General features: G+C 48.6%; 1 protein-coding gene across 33 annotated transcripts in view; it reads right to left on the bottom strand.

The window, feature by feature from the left end:
• The window catches only part of Trerf1 (transcriptional regulating factor 1), a 217,429-nt gene that overhangs the window by 59,052 nt on the left and 140,368 nt on the right, over window positions 1-18,009 (bottom strand). For 30 of the 33 annotated variants that reach the window (XM_027389130.2, XM_035451629.1, XM_027389134.2 and 27 more), the window contains one exon: window positions 10,460-10,574. The exons of 2 other annotated variants lie outside the window; for them this stretch is intronic. The gene's annotated coding sequence lies outside the window, so the exon portion shown is untranslated. Of the gene's footprint in view, window positions 1-3,053; window positions 3,379-10,459; window positions 10,575-18,009 lie in introns of those variants that run through there. One more of the 33 variants, XM_027389138.2, reaches the window with a different exon arrangement.

Here is an 18,009-nt window from a genome sequence, read left to right as displayed (position 1 = left end):
TTATGCTTGCACCACACCCTGCCTGGAGCTTTTGGAGGGCAGAAGAGGCTGTCAGATCTTCTGCAACTAGAGTTTCAGGTGGTTGTGAGACACTATATAGGTCTTGTCAACTCTAACCTGGATCCTCTGCAAGAGCAGTCAGTGCTCTTAACTGCTGAGCCATTGCTCTCAATTTTGGTATCTGCAGAAGAGGAATAGCAATGGCTACCCTTGGATACTTATAAAGATCCAATGAGACTCCGGGCCACACCAGGCTCTACTGAGGATGGGTGCAGTGCTGGACAGGGTGAGGTTTCTGATGTTTAGTTCTAGCATGGATACAGTTCCTATCAGGCTCAGTGACTCAGTCATGACTAGTTGGGTTTGGTTATTTGTTTCCTGGGTAACCTTCAGCCTTCCCTGTTTCAATTAGCAGAATGAAGTGACTTAAGCAGGAAGAACAAAGCCTCAGCAAACCTGGGGTCCTCTTAGTGTAAGGACCAAAGGCTCTCTTACCCCTCAGTCCCAGGCAGCAAGGCACCACAGTGCTTCCAGAGAGAAGGCCCAAAGCATCATGGGAAGAAGATTCAGTTACCCCCACTAGACAGAGCAGTCACCAAAACTCACACCACTGCTTGGTTTTGTCGGTAGCTTCCTGGGGTTCGTGCTGGCACATGTGTGAGTGTGTGAGTGTGTAGGGTGGGTCTGAATGTGGCTATGGGCCAGGCCAGATGCTCTTAGCTGGAATGAATGGTAACAAAGGTATGTTAGAGCCAGACCAGATGCTGTTCAGGCCACGCCATCTGCAGATGCATCTCCCTGCCAACTCATAGCTGATTCTGTGTACAGGCCTCAGGCCACCAGACCCCAGGCTTTCAGGGGCTACCAGTAACACATTCATATGTAACTAAAGTGGGGTCTTTCTCTCCCACTTCCCTACATCCTCAAGGTCACATTCTCCTTCCTCTGAAACACAAGACTGTTCACCTTCCTCTACTACCCTGGGATCCAAGACATCCTGACTAAAAGCTTCAACTCCAAACCTGAGACCTTTCAAGATGGGCCTTTGCATTCTGGAATCCAGATTCTGAGGTTTTCAACCACCCCCCCCCCCAGGAAAAGAAAAACCGTAGTGTCATCGCTACCTGGGACACAGCAATGTGTATTTTTAGAATGCCGAGGCAGGAGGATTTCATATCCAAAACAAGTCTGGACCACATAGTAAGACTCTACATCAAAAATGAACACACAAAACAGAGGTTAAGAGCACACTGGCTGCTCTTCCAGGGTTCAATTGCAAACACCCACATGGCATCTTACAGACAACTACAGTTCTAAAGGGTCTGATGTCTTCTTCAGGCCTCTGAGGGCACTATATGCACATGGTATATAAGCATACATGAAGATAAAACACTGATACACATAAAATTATTTAAAAATTTTAAATACCAAAATACAATAATACCCATTAATGAAAATTCCAAGAGGGCGCAGCTAGGGATGTGGAGCATCTCAGCCTGGCCACAGTACTGGAGAAGCTAAGGCTCTTGTCATTCGTTCCCTGTGTTGAACTCTCAGGAAGCTGGCAGCATGGCCACCACTGCCTTATTTGGTTGCAGCCTTTCCCTGCACTGGATGGTGGTCACCCTGAGGAATCAGGGATACGCTGTCTACAGGGCCGTCCCAGAGATGCTGGCCTGGACTGACCTTGGTGCGAAATGTCTGATGGGTCTCCCCTGGCTGGAGGTCCTATGCCTTCAGACCTCATTCCAGTCTCCCAGACTTAGAACGAGAAGCACGAAGTCAACTCTCCAAAAACAACCTGAGGGACACAGCCACCTATGATCTGTCTGATGCACAGTCATTCTGAGTGGAGGGATGGGCGCTCCAGGGAGGCGCAAGTCCAGGGGTCCACATCCCAGTAGAGGGATCTGTGAACAGAAGCCACCCGCTCTCAACCCAAGCACCTCAACACCACCAACAAGAAGGCACTGTGGAGGTGAGAGAACACAAACTGCTGCTTGTTTCTGCATCACCACTGAACCTGTCTTGCTGCCTCTAACTAGCTCTCATGCGCCATCCTTTCCCCTCCAGAGACTCATGGTCTCCTGGACTCAAACCAAGTCTCCCGGTGTCTGTTTGATTCTGGGCTCACAGATTATCTCCTTGTCACCGGAAATTTAAACAGTCTGAGACAGGGCTCCATTAAGCCCACTTCCTCTGCCCTGCTCCCCCACCCCACCCCCACCCAGTTGCTAAAGATTCAGGAAATGCAAACCCCACATAAAGATAAGCTGGACGGAACAGCAGAAGACCAGTTCTGTGACCTTGTTGGGCAGTGACTTCCGCTCCTGCACCTCAGACAGCAGAGTGCAGAATCATGAGCTTCAAGAGGGAACTCAGTGTGAGGTGTTTCCCCAGATGCGCTCCAGGACACCCCAAAATCCTGGACCAGGATATTGAAAAAGTAGCTCTTCCTCTACACTAGTTCCTTAGGTGGTCCCCAAAGACCTAGCCCGTTTGGAAAGGAAGGCTGCAGAGATGATGGCTCAGCAGTTAGAAGCACTTGACTGCTTTTCCAGAGGACCTGGGTTTGATTCCCAGCACCCAGGTGGCACTCATAACGGCCTATGACTCCACACCAGGGGATCTAACGCCCTCTTCTGGCCTCCTTGGGTACTGCACCCAGAACAACAGGAGCTCCCCGGACTTTACTGGCCAGTCAGTCTAGCCTAATATGTGAGTTCCAAGTCAATGAGAGCCCTGTCTCGAAAGACAAGAAGGACACCTCAGCTTCCACATGCACAAGCACACGTGCTTACCCCGCCATGAGCATGCATCATCTTAAAAATCCATAGCCAGTCATGGTGGCTGACGCCTGCCACCCTACCACTCAAGAGGCTGAGGTGAGAGGATCGCCATGAGCTTGAGGCCAGCCTAGGCTACAGAGTGAGACAGACCCTGTCTCAAAAATCCAAATAAGCAAGTAAACACAGAAACACACGAATAACAGAATGGTGCATCCATCTGAAGGGTACCAGCTGGGTTCTTAAGGGAGAAGAGAGACCACTCACTCAACAGAGAGGCGCTGATGGCCAGTCTCCAGCGCAGTACTTAATGACTCAGATGGGAACATGTTTCTGTCAGCTCTGATGGGACTTTGAAAGCACAGCAGCACTTGGCCCAGGGGCACCTCCTGGCTCCATGCCCACTAACTCTGGCACCCCAGGAGGCCCAGACAGCCCTAGACTTGATGCACCCTGTCTCCTGGTTCTGGAATTATCTCCACCACGATGTATCCAGGACAAGCCCTTGCTTCCGTCAGGGCTTGGCTGCCCTGGGGGCATCTCCAGTGGGGAATATTTAATCTCCCCACTGAGCTCCCCATGGGCAAGGCCAGTGGGATGTAAGCGATCAGTCCCCACTTACAGCTCTGAGTAAGTAGAAGCAAGGAGGGGCAGGAAGGCTGAATCACCCAGCAGAGAAGCTGCTAACAGGAGGTTGACGCGGGGTTGGGCTTCTAGCCCCAGGCGTGTGGGCCTGGCCTCACATTTGATTAAGAACATCAGGACATCATCTCCTAACTGAAGGAGAAGAGAAAAACTTCCCAAATCCCATCCATCTCCATGCCCAGCTTGCCTAGCAACCCCCATCGCTCCAAACAACCAAGCAACATGAGACATTTCAAATAGATTTTGGTCCTCACACTCTCAAACTTTAGAGAAAGGTGTCAATCAATCCCTGTGTCTGGGGACCCTGGTGCTGGGAAAAACTAAAAACAAAGGACATTCAAGATGGTGTTTATGAGTGGCCAGATAGACTAAGGAGCCTGGGGACACACTAGTAAGCATTAATTGCAGGGCTTCTTGGGGTCTGGCTATGCTAGCAGCTGGGGATCTTTAAGTGGGGCCATGGAGGCCATCTGTGGGAAGTGCTGGGGGGAGTCTCACTGCCTATAAGGACCCTTGCGGGTCTGGTTGACTATAAGGACACTGGCGGGTCTCATTGACTATAGGGACATTGGCGGGTCTGGTTGACTATAGGGACACTGGCAGGTCTGGTTGACTATAGGGACACTGGCAGGTCTCGTTGATGATAAGACCATGCCCCACCATTTCTACACCCGAATGCACCAAGCTCCCTCTGCTGCCACCTCACCTACCTGTGCCCTGACTCTGCCAGTCTCCCTCCCCTGACCACTCATGGGCACAGCACTGACTTCCTTAGGCCCATCTCTGAGTGCCAGGCATTATGTAGAAATCTGGCCCTTTGTGTATTTGCTGGTTATGAGTCTTTTACTTTCACTGTTTAATTTTCAGGGAACTTTTAGGTTCACAGTAACTTTATGCTTTTTTGATACCACATACCCACCATACAGAGCTCAGAGTCACTACAAATGGCAGGCGATGAGACAAAAGTGCCCGCCTAATCCATATCAAATCAGGAAGTGACCTTACACAGCCCTGGGAGCACAGACCCTCTGAGCAGAAGATGAAGGGGATCTGGAGGATGGGCACAGGGTAGCAAGATGGCTCGGTGGGTAAAGGTGTTTGCCATGTAAATCTGGCAACCTGAGTTTTATTCCCCGGAGGCCATGTGTAGGTGGAGTGGATTCCACAGAACTGCCCTCTGACCTCTCTGTTCTTGCTATGGTGCGCACATTGCCCCATGCTGTCATCATCCGTGCACATGTGGACACACACATACACACACACACATACCATGGAGGTGAATGGATGATGGGGACCCTTCGTCCATGGCCCAAAGACCATGGTTATGGGCGGCTATGCCAGCTCTAACCTAGGGCTCCATTAGGCAAAGGTCCACAGTGAGAGGCCCTACCACCCCTTGTGGCATGGCCTAGAACAGTTCCGGGGGAGGGCACAGGAGTGTGTGGAGCATGGGGTTACCTCTGGCTCGTCTCCAGAAGCCAGGCTGATACTCCCTGCAAGCAATGGCTAGTCATGTGTTTTTATTTAGTTAGTTTACTTATTTGAAACAAGACGTTACTCTGAAGGCCAGCCCTCAAACTCATAGTGATCCTCCTGCATCAGCTTCCCAGGTGTTGGGATTGTGTGTGTGAACCACCATGCCCAGCTTTTGAAATGGAATCTCACTATGCTGCACAGGCTGGCCTTGAGTTTCTGGTCTGAAGCGACCATCCTGCTTCTGCCTCCAAATGGCTGGGACTAGAGAAGCATGGTCACACCTAGTTCCCTGGTTCAGTTTTCAGACGCTCCAGCTCCGAGACTGACATCAACAGTGAGGCTGGGGCTCTACCTTCACACTAGATTCCCATCTCTACTTTCATCCCTCTTCATAAGCCACATCTGTCCACGTACGGCACCACTGAACAGAAGCACCGGCCACAAAGTGATCTGGTCTCACCGCACGGCGATGAGCGCTGTTCTTGTTACCTCTCACTGCCAGCCTAGAGTTACCTGAGGAGAAAGCTCCATTCAAGAGCCACCTAGATCAAACTGGCCTGCCATCGTGTCAGTGGGGAAATCACCTTGATCTTTATTGACGTAGGAGGGTTGCCAGTGAGCCAGCAAGCAGCCTTCCTACTGCAAGTTCATATTGAGTTCCTGCCTTGATGTCCTTAATGAGGGACTGTAACCTGAAATTAACCCCTTCGCTGCCAGGAAGTTTTGCCGAGTGCTTTCAATGACTTTGCCAAGCCCCAGGTTACAAGGTCTTCACTCCTCATCTCAGTCCTGGAACAGCACTGTCCATCCACTGTCCTTAGGTAACAAGATGGAAGCCTACAGAAGCAAAGCTGGGTCACACTTAGCTCCTTCTTCTGCCCCAACGCTGTCCCCACCTGACCCAGGCGCTCCACAGTCGTACCCCACAAAAGGCTCACCAGTGGGAAACAGAAAGAGTCACAGTAGGAAGGAAGAGGCAAAAGTGAGGAGAGGAAGTGAGGGCCCAGAGCAGCACTGGGAATCTCTCTGACTTTGGGGTCCAGAAGCCCTTGCAGGATGGGAACATAGCGGGAAGGTTTGTTGATGACCACCACTGAAGAAGCTGCAGAGGCCACTTCCTGTTTCGTGGGAGATAAACACAGATTCAAACAAACCCCCCAAAGCCACCCGGCTGTCTGAAGCACCCTGACACAAACTGATGTTCTTTGTGAACATCTTCGTCCAAAATGGTCATTGGTATCTTGGGGACAGGGAAGGTGGGAAAAGAAGGGCTGAAGTGAGACATAACCCTCCCTCCCTACCTAGTCCTCCTAGAGTAGCCTGTGACAAGGACTTCTCTGGGCCTTGGTTCACTCTAAAGTGAAAAAGGAGGTGGTGGTGGGAGGATGAGAGAGAGAGAGAGAGAGAGAGAGAGAGAGAGAGAGAGAGACAGAGACAGAGAGACAGAGACAGAGAGACAGAGACACACAGAGAGACAGACAGAGACACAGAGAGAGACAGAGACAGAGACTTTCTGACAAGACAGAACAGCAGATAGCCAGCTCAACACCTTCCCATCCAAGCACTAACCAGGCCTGCCCCTGCTTAGCTTCTGAGATGAGACAAGAGAGACTAGGAGCGTTCAGGATGGCATGGCCATGGCCTCTACTCAACATTTCTAATTGAAACAATGAGGGGCACATGCCTTTAACTCCTGCAGAGGCGGGGGATCTCGGTGAGTTCAAGGCTACCAACATTACATAGTGTATCACAAACAGACAACTTCTGAGAATCAGGTTTCCTGGGAATATTCAATGCCAGGGGCCCTGGTGCAGTGATTTCAACACAAGAAAGCCACTGTTCAAAACAAAGCAAGGTAAAGCAATCCCCACCTCCCACCCCCCCCCCACACACACTGTGGTCCTTGACCATGGCTGTTAAATTGACTAGATTTACCCTGGAAACAAGTCTCTGGGCAAGTCTGGGAGGGATTACATGGATTAGGTTAATGAGGTGGGTAGCACCACCCTGGGCTGGAGTCCTGGCAAGATGAGCTCTGGCACTCAAGTTCACAGACTGTGACATCCACCAGGATGGACTACTCTGTCCTGAAGCTGCTTTTGTGAGGAATTTTGTCATGACCACAAGAAAAGTAATTGATAATACAAACCCACAAAAAATATAAAACCTCTAAACACACACATACACAAATCCCAAGAGTTGTCAGCTACAAAACCTACTAAAGGATGACACTAAAGGATGTGTTTTAGGGAGACAAGAAATGATTCCAGATTCGAGAAATAATAATTGCCAAGTCTGAGAAAAGAAGGTGGACATGAGGGAAAAATCTGTATCAAAACCATAAAACAAGAGTTTCTGGTTTTAGGGGGGAAATGGAGGGTCAAGGGACAACACAAGAAAATTATGGTATGTAAGTTGGGAGAGGTAACGGTTAAAATGAAACCAGTCTGAGGTTCTGTATTATTTGGGAGGAGGGGGAAACATTGGTTAATTTTAGACTTTAATATAACTGTTAAAATATCCGGGGCAACCACTGAAAACAAAATACACAGATTGCAATTAAGATAGAGAGCGGAACAAAGGGGGAAATCAGTTCAGAGGAAAGAACAGAAAACTCACAAGCATTCACATGGTACCAGTGACCCCAATTCGTCTTTAAGCCAAGCAGTGAACCTTTTTTTCTAATGGCTTTTTGAGTCAGAATCTCCACCAGGCAGGCCTTGAACTTGGAATCCTCCCGCCTCAGTTTCCTGAATGTTGGAATGCTAATGTTGGATGGATAAGAACCAAACCCATACACCAAAGAACATTACTTTAAAATATATAAAGCAAAAACGCTAGCATTGCAAGAAGCAGTTCAAGTCCAATGAGAACTTTTTAACACATTTTTCTCTCTCTTTTGGGGAGCTTGTAGAGGTGCTGGGGACTGACCCCAGGGGGTTCATGCATGCAACACAAGAAAACTACCACTGAGCCATGTTCCCAGCTCACACCTCTTTCAATAACTAACATATTGAGCATGCAGAATTAGGAAAGAATATAATATAGATGATTTGAGATGCCCGAAGAACAACCATGCCTCATGTGGAGGCTTGTGCCTTTAGGCCCAGCACTTGGGAGGCAGAGACCAAAGTATTTCGGAGAGTTCAAGGCCAGCCTGATCTATATGGTGAGTTCTAGGTTACACAGAGAGACCCTGTCTCAAACACAAGCAAACAAACAAAACCAAGCCCCGAAGTGTGGTGGCATCTTATTCCGCCAATACACTGAGGGTGTGGCTTCTGTTTGCAACTTGATCCCTTATAAGGAAGAGGAGGGACCTCACTCTTGGGTTGTGGTCAGAGCATCCTGGATCTCAGGTCTGCACCTCTAGGCAGAAGACCACGGTTATTTACCTTCATTGTGTGAGTGCTCCCCAAATAAATATCTGTTATTCTTTGTTGAGTTTGTGGACTTGCGTTAACCTGCCATCACCGAAGTCAACCTTATTGTTTTGATCATGTAGACAAAACCAAAAGCAATAATAAAAGAACACATTCATTCATGGGTTTATAAAATATTTAAGAAAAAAACTGACTCCACAAGAATAGTTCAAACTCCAAACTCTTGGAAAATCTATAACCAATCTACTTTGTTTAAGAAGAAAGATAACTTAGGTCCATCTGTCTGTGTTTGTCTCCATACCCCTCTCTTTTTCCTCCTCTTCCTCCTTCTTACTTTTTTCTTCCTGACAGGTTCTCACTATGTATCCATGACTAGCCTGGACACCACCTGCCGATTCTCTCAAGCACCGAGACCACAGGTTACGCTACCATGCCTGCCTTTCTCATCGCAAACAGAGTGAAGAGGCTGCCTCATGAGTGAGAAATGAAAGACTTGAGGATGGTACAAGTTGAGGTAGCGAGTGACAAAGCAGACCCTGGAATCAATGAAGTCCTTTCCAATACAGAGAGGACAAAGGGACAAGGGAGTGACACCGGTGTCTAGGGATGATTTATGCAAAAAAATTACATCATGAGGTACTTCTTTACATGCAAAGGCAGAGGAGTCTGAAAGGTGAATGTGAGGTGAGGTTCCAGGTGGCAGACGGGTCGGCAGACAGAAATGGCAGAGAAGCAGAAGTGGTCCCAGTGCCCAGGTGTCTGTGACGGGCAGGCTTCACTGTCAACCCGACAAGACTTGGAGTCACAGTGGACACAGACTCCCAGTCTATGATATGAGGGCATCCAAGAAGTCTTAACTGAGGAATAAAGGCCACAATGAATGCGGTGACAGCACCCCACAGGCTGGGGTCTGAAAATAAAACTCTGAGGGATATGAGTGAACAGCAGCAGTCAGCTCTCTTGACTTCCCAACCAGACACAAGGCCTGCAGCCTCACGCTCCAGTGGCCATGTCTCCCCCACCACGCCAGGTCCTACTCTCCACAAACTGGAAACCCAAACAAACCCACTTGGTGCACTGCTCTGTCAGCCATTTTGTCATAACAGGAAAGTAACGGAAGGCTTTTCCAATGTAGTTTCCAATCTAAGAAAGATCCCTTTGACTCCCATACCACAGACTAATCTTTGCAATTCCATCCTGTCCCAGATTTTTTTTAAAAAGGTGAACTTGTTTTTATTTGATGTGTGTGTTTATTTGCATGTATGTGTGTGCACCATGTGCAAGCGATGCTAAAGGAGGCCTAAAGAAGGTTCTAGATTTTCTGGAACCAGAGTTACACCTGCTATGAGCCACCATGTGGGTGCTGAGAACCTAACCTGGGTTCTTTGCAAGGGCAGCCAGTGCTCTTAATCGCTGTCATCTCTGCAGCATCATATCCCGGAGACTCACTCATTCAAAGTCCTCTAAAAGACGCCAGCATGGTCCCAGGTTCAGGAGGTCCTAGTCGTTTCTGCCCCCACCTGACCTTTCAACCACCAAATGAGTGCAAGATGCCATGCCTAGCCAACACACTTCGTGTGTGTGTGTGTGTGTGTGTGTGTGTGTGTGTGTGTGTGTGTGTGTGTGTGCCTGGAGAGTCTATGAAGGTCAGAAGACACCTTGGTGTCAGTCCTCAGACATCTTCCACCTTTTGTCCCTAACTGGCCTGAAACTTTCCTCAGGATTCCACACTAGCTCCTAAGCAAGCTCCAGGACCAGCCTGTCTCCAACCCCCAACTCTTCATCACTGGGACTGTGATAACATACCCTTGTAGCTGGCTTTTAACTCTAGGTAGGTATTCCAACTAAGTTATCTCTCCAGTCCCAACATAAGTTGTTTGTCTGTCAGTTTTGTTTTGAGCCAGGCTCTTTCTATGTGTAGCCCTGACTGTTCTGGACATCCCTATGTAGACCAGGCTGGCCTTGAACTCAGAGATCTGCCTGTCTCCCAGGTGTTGGGATTAAAGGTGTGGAGCTGGTTGTGATGAGGGTTTTAAGTTTACCCTTTTCTCAGCACCTCCTGTTCGTCCAGTATACCACAAGGGCCAAAAACAGTACATACAGTTTGATTAAATGAAACACCTATTTCCAATGGCTTCCTTGAAGCAAGCAAGAAGCAAGCAAGCTCACCTTGATCTCAGTAGCGGATGGCTGAGTTGGGGGCCTGGCTCTGGGGGCTTCTCCTGCGGCTGGCCAGTCATGCTGCTCTCATGCTGCTGGGCAGGTGGGAAGAAGAGACCTGGGTCTGAGGGCAAAGGAGAAGTCAGGGTCACTTTCTCGTCGCTCACTCCTGCATCACCATCATCTGGCAGAAGCCACTGGTCCAAAGTCCCAGAGTTCCAGAATCCTCCTTCACCCTCCCGTGCACTGGGGTAGCCAGTGTGCAAACACATACCGAAGACCTTTCCCAAGCTGTGCCATGTGTCCAGAGGAGCCCAGGGAAGAGGCCACTAAGATGACTTAGATGAGGTCCCCAAGATAGCAAGAGTGAGTTAAAAGGGAGCTGTAGCGCTAGAGTGCCATAGGAAATACTCCTCAAGCAGTCTGTGGTGACCTCCAAGTACTGTGACACAGTACTTCTCCAACCATTTCAACAACAACAAAAAACTGGCTTAGCTGTCCTGGAACTCACTCTGTAGACTAGCCTGGCCTCAAACTCAGAGATCCGCCTGCCTCTGCCTCCCAAGTGCTGGGATTAAAGCTGTGTGCTACCACCACCTGACTTGTTTTGCATCTTAATTTCTTTTCTTTTCCTTCCTTCTGGCTTTGGAGCCTGTCCTGGCACTCGCTTTGTAGACCAGGCTGGTCTCGAACTCACAGAGATCCACCTGCCTCTGCCTCCCGTGTGCTGGAATTAAAAGCGTGGGCCACCACTGCCTGGCGCATCTTAATTTCTAAGCAACTGACAAATACTACTCTGATATATAAGACAAATTAACTGCTAGAGAAACGGAAAAATACTCAAAGACAAAGCTTTTTTTGTTTGTTTGTTTAAATTATTCAATCTAGCAGATTATTGTTGAGTGGATGTGACCATTCCTAAGTGTCCTCTCTCAGATTCTGGATTCCTTCATGGACTGAAGCAGGGACACTGTGCTGGCAAGTCCCATTCCTGGAGCCCAGCTGGCGAGTAGAACTAGAGGGCACAGCTGTGGGGTACAGCCGCACAGATACCCATGTTCTAAGGCCTGACCCAGTCACCCACCTAAGGTCTGGCTGGAGCCTTGGTTCAGAGGAGAGGGAAGGGCTAGACATAAAAAGTAATTTCAAATGCACCCCCTGGACTACAGAAAGTTAATTGTTTCTGAGGGTCTCTTTCCAGAAGGAGGAACCACAACATGGACTTTGACAAAGCGTCTCCAACTGTCTGGAGATAGGTACTGTCACCCACTTGCCACTATCAGGAAATGAAATGCAAGTTCATTTGACCTGAACCTCCCAGTGCCACTGTCACCTCCCTGATCTGGGCTCAAGCCACCTCTCTGAATGAGAACAAGGAGACCTCTATTAACACTGACAGAAAATACACCATTTGCCACTGGTGTTCATTCCACTAAGTGCTATAGAAGTGACAGTTTCTCATGTGTCCTGTGTGTGTGTGTGTGTGTGTGTGTGTGTGTGTGTGTGTGTGTGTGCGCGCGCGCACGCGCGCGCGCGCGTGCCCATGCCTGTATGTAGGCTCAGGACTGATGTTGGACTCTTCCTTGATCGCTCACTTACTGGACAGGATTTTAGGTGAGCTCAGAGCTGGTCATGGATCAGTTGCTACATGGACCCTATCTCTGTGTTGGAATTAATGAAGGTTGCCACGTTCACCCAGCATTTATAGCATTTCTGTGAGTTCTGGGGATTCAAACTCCTGATCCTCATGCCTGTGTGGCAAGTATTTTTTACCACACAGCCATCGCCTCATAGACACAACTAGCGGGAAAAGACAACAACAAACAACCAAGCAGGAATTCCAGCTGCTCTCATAGAAGGCCCTGGCACCCACATGGCAGCTTGCAACCATTTGCAACTCAAATTGCAAGAAAAGCAACTGGACACCCAGTTCTGGCTCTGTGGATACTAGGCATGAACACACATGTAGGCAAACACAAAATAATACATACAGTACACACAAAATTAAAATAGACAAACCCTTAAAACTAAAATCAGATCTATTTATTTGATCTGCATGCATGTGTGTGTACATAGTCAGGAGGGGCTGAAGGAGTCCCAGTGACTGTGTTAGTCACAGGGCAGCTTGCAGAAGTTGGTTTGGGCCCAGGGAGTACCTTTACGGTGACTAGCCATCTTGATTTTAAAAAAAAATCGGTAAACCCTTTGCTAGTGACAGATTTTATTTTGAAAAAAGAAGGTGGGGGGAAGGGGGGCTTCCATGCCTACTGCCCTCAAGATCACCTTGTGCCCAAGGGAGGTGTTCCAAGCCAGTCTCAGCCATCTCTCTATTTAAGAGCAAAAGCTAGGAGCTTCCGTGTCTCAGCTTGTAGGTAGTTCTTAATTTAAACTTTAGAAGCAGCTAGCCCTGAAGAAGAAAACTTCCCCTTTCAAAGGCTTGTTTTCTTTTAAAACACCGACCCCCCTCCCCCTGTTTCTAACCTAAAGCATCTACAGTTTTGGAGTTGGTTGCTCACAAAATTCTATCAAGAATCTCACCGTAACGGAAGTTTTTTGAAGGATGTCTGTACCGTTCCAGAGATGGTACATCATTAACTCTGAACAACAGTGAAGAGAAGGTTCTTGGGGGAGAAGTGTTTGTATACAAAAAGTTAATACAGCTATTGGCATCTGAACAGCAGACCTGACGGAGAGCCAAGACATGGCAGAGAGGGAAGTGGGAAAAGGTTCAGTTCTGGGGAGCTGGGAAGTCAGTTCATAGCCTCTTCCTGAGGCTTCCTGTGGACCACGAGTCCTTGGAAGGGCTTGTCTCTCAAGTAAGCCTTGAGCCTGGGACCAGCAACTCAGAATGTCATCTACTGTACATTGGACTTGGGATGCCCTTCTAGCTCCCTAACGAGGCTTAAGAGAGACATAAACAGCTAGCTATGGGCTGGGGAGACTCAATAAAATACCTTCTGCACAAGATTCTCTGGCATCTGTACACACATGTACATACATGTGCACACACCCAGACTCCCAGACTAACAAGTACATATCCCACATACAGAAAACACACACACACACACACACACACATCCCACATACAGAACAACATACATACACACACCATATACAGCACAACACACACATACCCCACATACCGAACAACACTCCTCCTCCATTTATAAAAATTTCCAAGACCAGATAATTACAATTGCCCTTTCTTACTAAGATGAAATTATTGGCTGGAATTAAGGGAAGGAAAATTCAATTGACTAGTGCAGTTCACTCAAGCATCCACTCATTCATCCAGTGAGACTAGTGCAGTAACAAGAGCCGGGCGACAAACACACGAGTCACATGAGACACTCTGCCCTAACTTTAGGGAGCTTACAGTCTGGTGTCAACTAACTAGGAATTAGAAACAACTGTGACCTAAAGAAGTGTGGCTGCTGCAGTACAAGACCGGCACAAAGAAGAAAGGATACAGAGAAATGGTGCTGCTGTGTGGCCCTGTGGTTGGCCTGTGCAAAGGTCCTGTGGCAGGAAGGAGCCCAGCTAGATCTTCTCTATGTAAGCCAGCTCCCGGCTTTGTTCCCATATTCATCCCTGTGTCAGTCAAGACAGGCATTCAAGCTGGGTGATATTTTTTATTTGTTTTTAATTAGTTCTACCAGATTACCTGGAAGAAACCAGGAACTGTATACCAATCTCTGCTAACTCCTCCCTCTTCCTAAACTGGCAGGAAGTATCCAAAATAGGGGCCACTTGATGGCCCTGGGTGTGCTATTGCTGTTCTTTCTACAACACTATATCTTGGTTAGCTTCAATTTGGCAAATGTTAAAATTAGTTGGGCAGCGCTACTTGTAAGACAGGCAGTGGGTGTGTAGGCCTGGTGTTTCAGGAGGTGTATATTATTAAACTTACTGCTGGGCCGGGGGGGGGGTGTGGCTCAGGGGTAATCACCTCCAGTACACAAGGCCCTAGTTTCAGTCCTTAGGAAAACAAAATCAGGGCTCTAAGAAAGGGAACCCGGACTCATGTACAGACCATGAGTGGTGGGGCTAGGAAGACAGGCTACAGGCTGGGCCTGCCCCTCACTGGCCACACTGCCTTGTTCCTCTCCTAGAGAGAGAGACAGGAAGTCCCGCCCATGGGGTCTCACGAATGAGGTCTACACTGAGAATGCTTGCTCCTCCCAACAGGCCCTGGCGATGGGGCAGCCATTACTGCGGGGACAGCCATGACTCTCCCCTGATGTAAAAATCAAAAGATTGCCTAGTCTGGCCTTGGACAGCTGTGCAAAGCTGAAGGTTGCTCACTGTGACTGACTGACAGTCCCAACAACTCATGGTTTCTTGGTCATTCAGGATCCACAGCAACTGTATTGGATCCCAGAGTGATACAGTTGTAACCCGGGGACTCCACCCAGGGCCTCAGGGCTGGGATATGGGCACTGGCTCTAGCCCCAGACCCATCATTGATAATTAGGAGTCCAGGAGGCAGGCATGGCTTCTACCTTACAGGAACAACGGAGAGATGGCTCAGTCAATAAAAGCACTGTTGTGTGAGCAAGAGGACCCAAGTTAGATCCTCAGACCTATGGGGGGAAATGGTGTGGTGTGGCATTTGCCTGTCACCACGGTGATGGGGAGGACAAGGCAGGAGGATCCCTGGGGCACACTGGCCACCCAGTCTAGTCTAATCAGACAAGCCCCGGACAGTGAGAGTCCCAGTGTCAAAGCAAACATAAAAAGTACAACAATGAGCTGGGTGTTGGTGGCGCACGCCTTTAATCCTAGCACTCGGGAGGCAGAGGCAGGTGGATCTCTGTGAGTTTCAGGCCAGCCTGGTCTCCAGAGCGAGCACCAGGATAGGCTCCAAAGCTACACAGAGAAACCCTGTCTCGAAGAAAAACAAAAAACAAACAAACAAAAAAGTACAACAACGAACATAGCAAGTAAGATGGGTGGTACCTGAGGAGAATGACACTCGAGGTTGTCCTCTGACCTCCACACACACTCTCATACTCACACATACCAAATCTTACACACCCTTGAATCACTACTGAGGTCACTAGGATGTATCGAGACCGAGACCTGGGGCTTTGCCCAAGTCCATAAAACTCAATGGCTGAGTCCGGGCATGAGGCACTCCACCCTTCCTCTCTGACCATTCCTCCTCAGGGGACAGAAACCAGGCTGAGCCGCTTCCCATGTGACCATCAAGGAAAACTCAGGAAGGAAGCACGTCTTCCCAAGGACCCATGGCCTCCAGCATGGCCAGGTCCACTGTACATTCTCGTCCTCCGCCTCAGCCTCCATTTCCCTCCCACACAATGAAGGTGACAAATGCTGGCTCACATACCACACAGTTTTTAGAATCAGGGGAATGAAGGTTAAGGTTAAAAAAATTACTTATTGCACTGATGTATGTGCATGTGTGTCTCTCCATATGTATGTGTGTTTGTGTTTCTCTGTGAGTGTGTATCTCTGTGTGTGTCTATGTCTCTCTGTGTATGTCTCTCTGTGTATGTGTCTGTGTCTCTCTCTATGTGTGTCTCTCTCTCTGAGTGTATGTGTGTATGTATGTGTGTATCTGTGTGTGTGTTTGTCTATCTCTGTGTGTGCCTGTCTCTGTGTGCCTCTCTCTGTGTGTATGTGTGTGTCTGTGTCTCTTTGTGTGTGTGTGTCTCTCTCTGTGTATGTGTGTGCCTGTCTCTGTGTGTCTGTGTGTGTCTCTGTCTGTGCCTCTTTCTCTCTGTCTCTCTGTGTGTCTGTCTCTGTGTGTGAGACAGCACTTCTGCAAAGGTGTGAGGGCAGTTTGTGAGAACTGGTTCTCTCCTTCCACAATGTGGGTCCTGGGGTTTGAGCTCAGGTTGTCAGGCTTGGTGACAAGTGCCATCTTGCCCCAAGACTGAGTCTTGAGGGACACATATACAGACACCAACACTTTAAAATGATTGCCTGGAAGCCTAAGTAAAGGGCTGCTCCCTTCAGCCAGATGGCAACTGCAATGGAGGGGACGTCAGGGGTAGGGGTCTGCCACGGAAGGGAGGAGCACAGGAAACAGCCTACTGAACTTCCCGGACGGGGGGGAGCCGGACCAAATGAAGTGTGGAGAATTCCCTCCTTGCCTCCCACATTAAGCTAGAAATTGGCATAGATGAGAAAGGAGGGGAGAAGAGCCAGGAGAGAAGCGGGGAGGAGGAAGAAGAGAAAAATATGCTTTACATGCACTGGCGGTGAGAACCCCACCCAAGGCCATCATGAGATACAGCAGGAGACTTCGTCCAGCCTTCACGAATGTGCTCACTCCAGACCGAAGACACTTGGGTCTTTTCACTTCACTGTGAAGCTGCTCAGACACTGACGGTGTCTCCTCAGCCCAGGCCCCGCTGGAGGGAGGCCAGCCCCAATCCTCCTACCTCAATGACAGCTCTGCCCACTTTGTCTCAAGTCCTTGGACACCCCGAGTTCCTTCCCTACCCGGAGGCAGAGGAATCACAAGTTCAAAGTCATCCTTAGCTACACGGAGAATTCCAGGCAGTCTGGGCTCCATGAGAGACGCTGTCATGAAAGAATGAATAAAGAAGTGAAAAGTGCTTGAAGTGTGGCTAGCCTGAGACCAGCTGCCTTAAGGAAGAGGCTGTTATGTCTGAGTGCAAGCCCAAAGTGACTTCCCCCAGGGCCCTGCTCCCTCTGGGTGTTCATATAATAAGACAATCCAAGTGAGGCCAGTGAGATGGCTAAGAGAGTCAAGTATTTACCAAATAAGCCCAGTGACCTAAATTCCATTTCTGGGACCTACACTGAGGTAGAAGGAGAGAAGTGACTCCTGAAAGTAGTAGTCCTCTGACCTCTATACAGGTGCCATGGCATACCCAACAGAGAGAGAGAGCGAGAGAGAGAGAGAGAGAGAGAGAGAGAGAGAGAGAGAGAGAGGGAGGGAGGGAGGGAGGGAGGAGGGAGGAGGGAGGGAGGGAGGGAGGAGGAGGGAGGAAGACCGCTATGGAGAACTGATTTCTTTTTCTTCCTTGAGAAGACACAGTGATTCATTTTCTATAGTATCTTTGCTAAATAAAAATTATAGAACTGAGAATTTTAAAGTATGCCTTTCAGATGTGGAAAACTAGGATATAGCCTTGGTCTATCAAGCCTAGGAAAATAATTGATTTTAAGGGAAAAAACACAAAATATTAAAAAAAAACCCCACTAAACTGAAGAAAATCCCAGTTCTTCAGCACATTAGCCACTAAAGAAACCAACAGCTATGCAAGGTTGGTGGCAACCCTACTGAGCTGCACAAATCAGGATGTTTCCAGCATCTATCTGTCTTAGAATAACAGTACAAGGTACTGTTTGCTCTACTTTCTTTTACTGTATTTATTTTGTATGTCACAGCATGAGTGTGGAGGTCAGAGGACAATTTGTGGGAGTTGTGTTTTTTCCTTCTACCATGTGAGTCTCAGGGACTGAACTCAGACTGGCTTGGCAGTAGGCACCTACCTTCTAAGCCATCTTGTTGGTCCATAGTTTATAAGGGAGGAGACTAAGATTCAGAGAGGTTACGTAAA

Source organism: Cricetulus griseus (genome assembly GCF_003668045.3).
Source record: "Cricetulus griseus strain 17A/GY chromosome 1 unlocalized genomic scaffold, alternate assembly CriGri-PICRH-1.0 chr1_0, whole genome shotgun sequence".
Taxonomy (NCBI): domain Eukaryota; kingdom Metazoa; phylum Chordata; class Mammalia; order Rodentia; family Cricetidae; genus Cricetulus; species Cricetulus griseus.
This window is presented reverse-complemented; position numbering and strand designations above follow the sequence as displayed.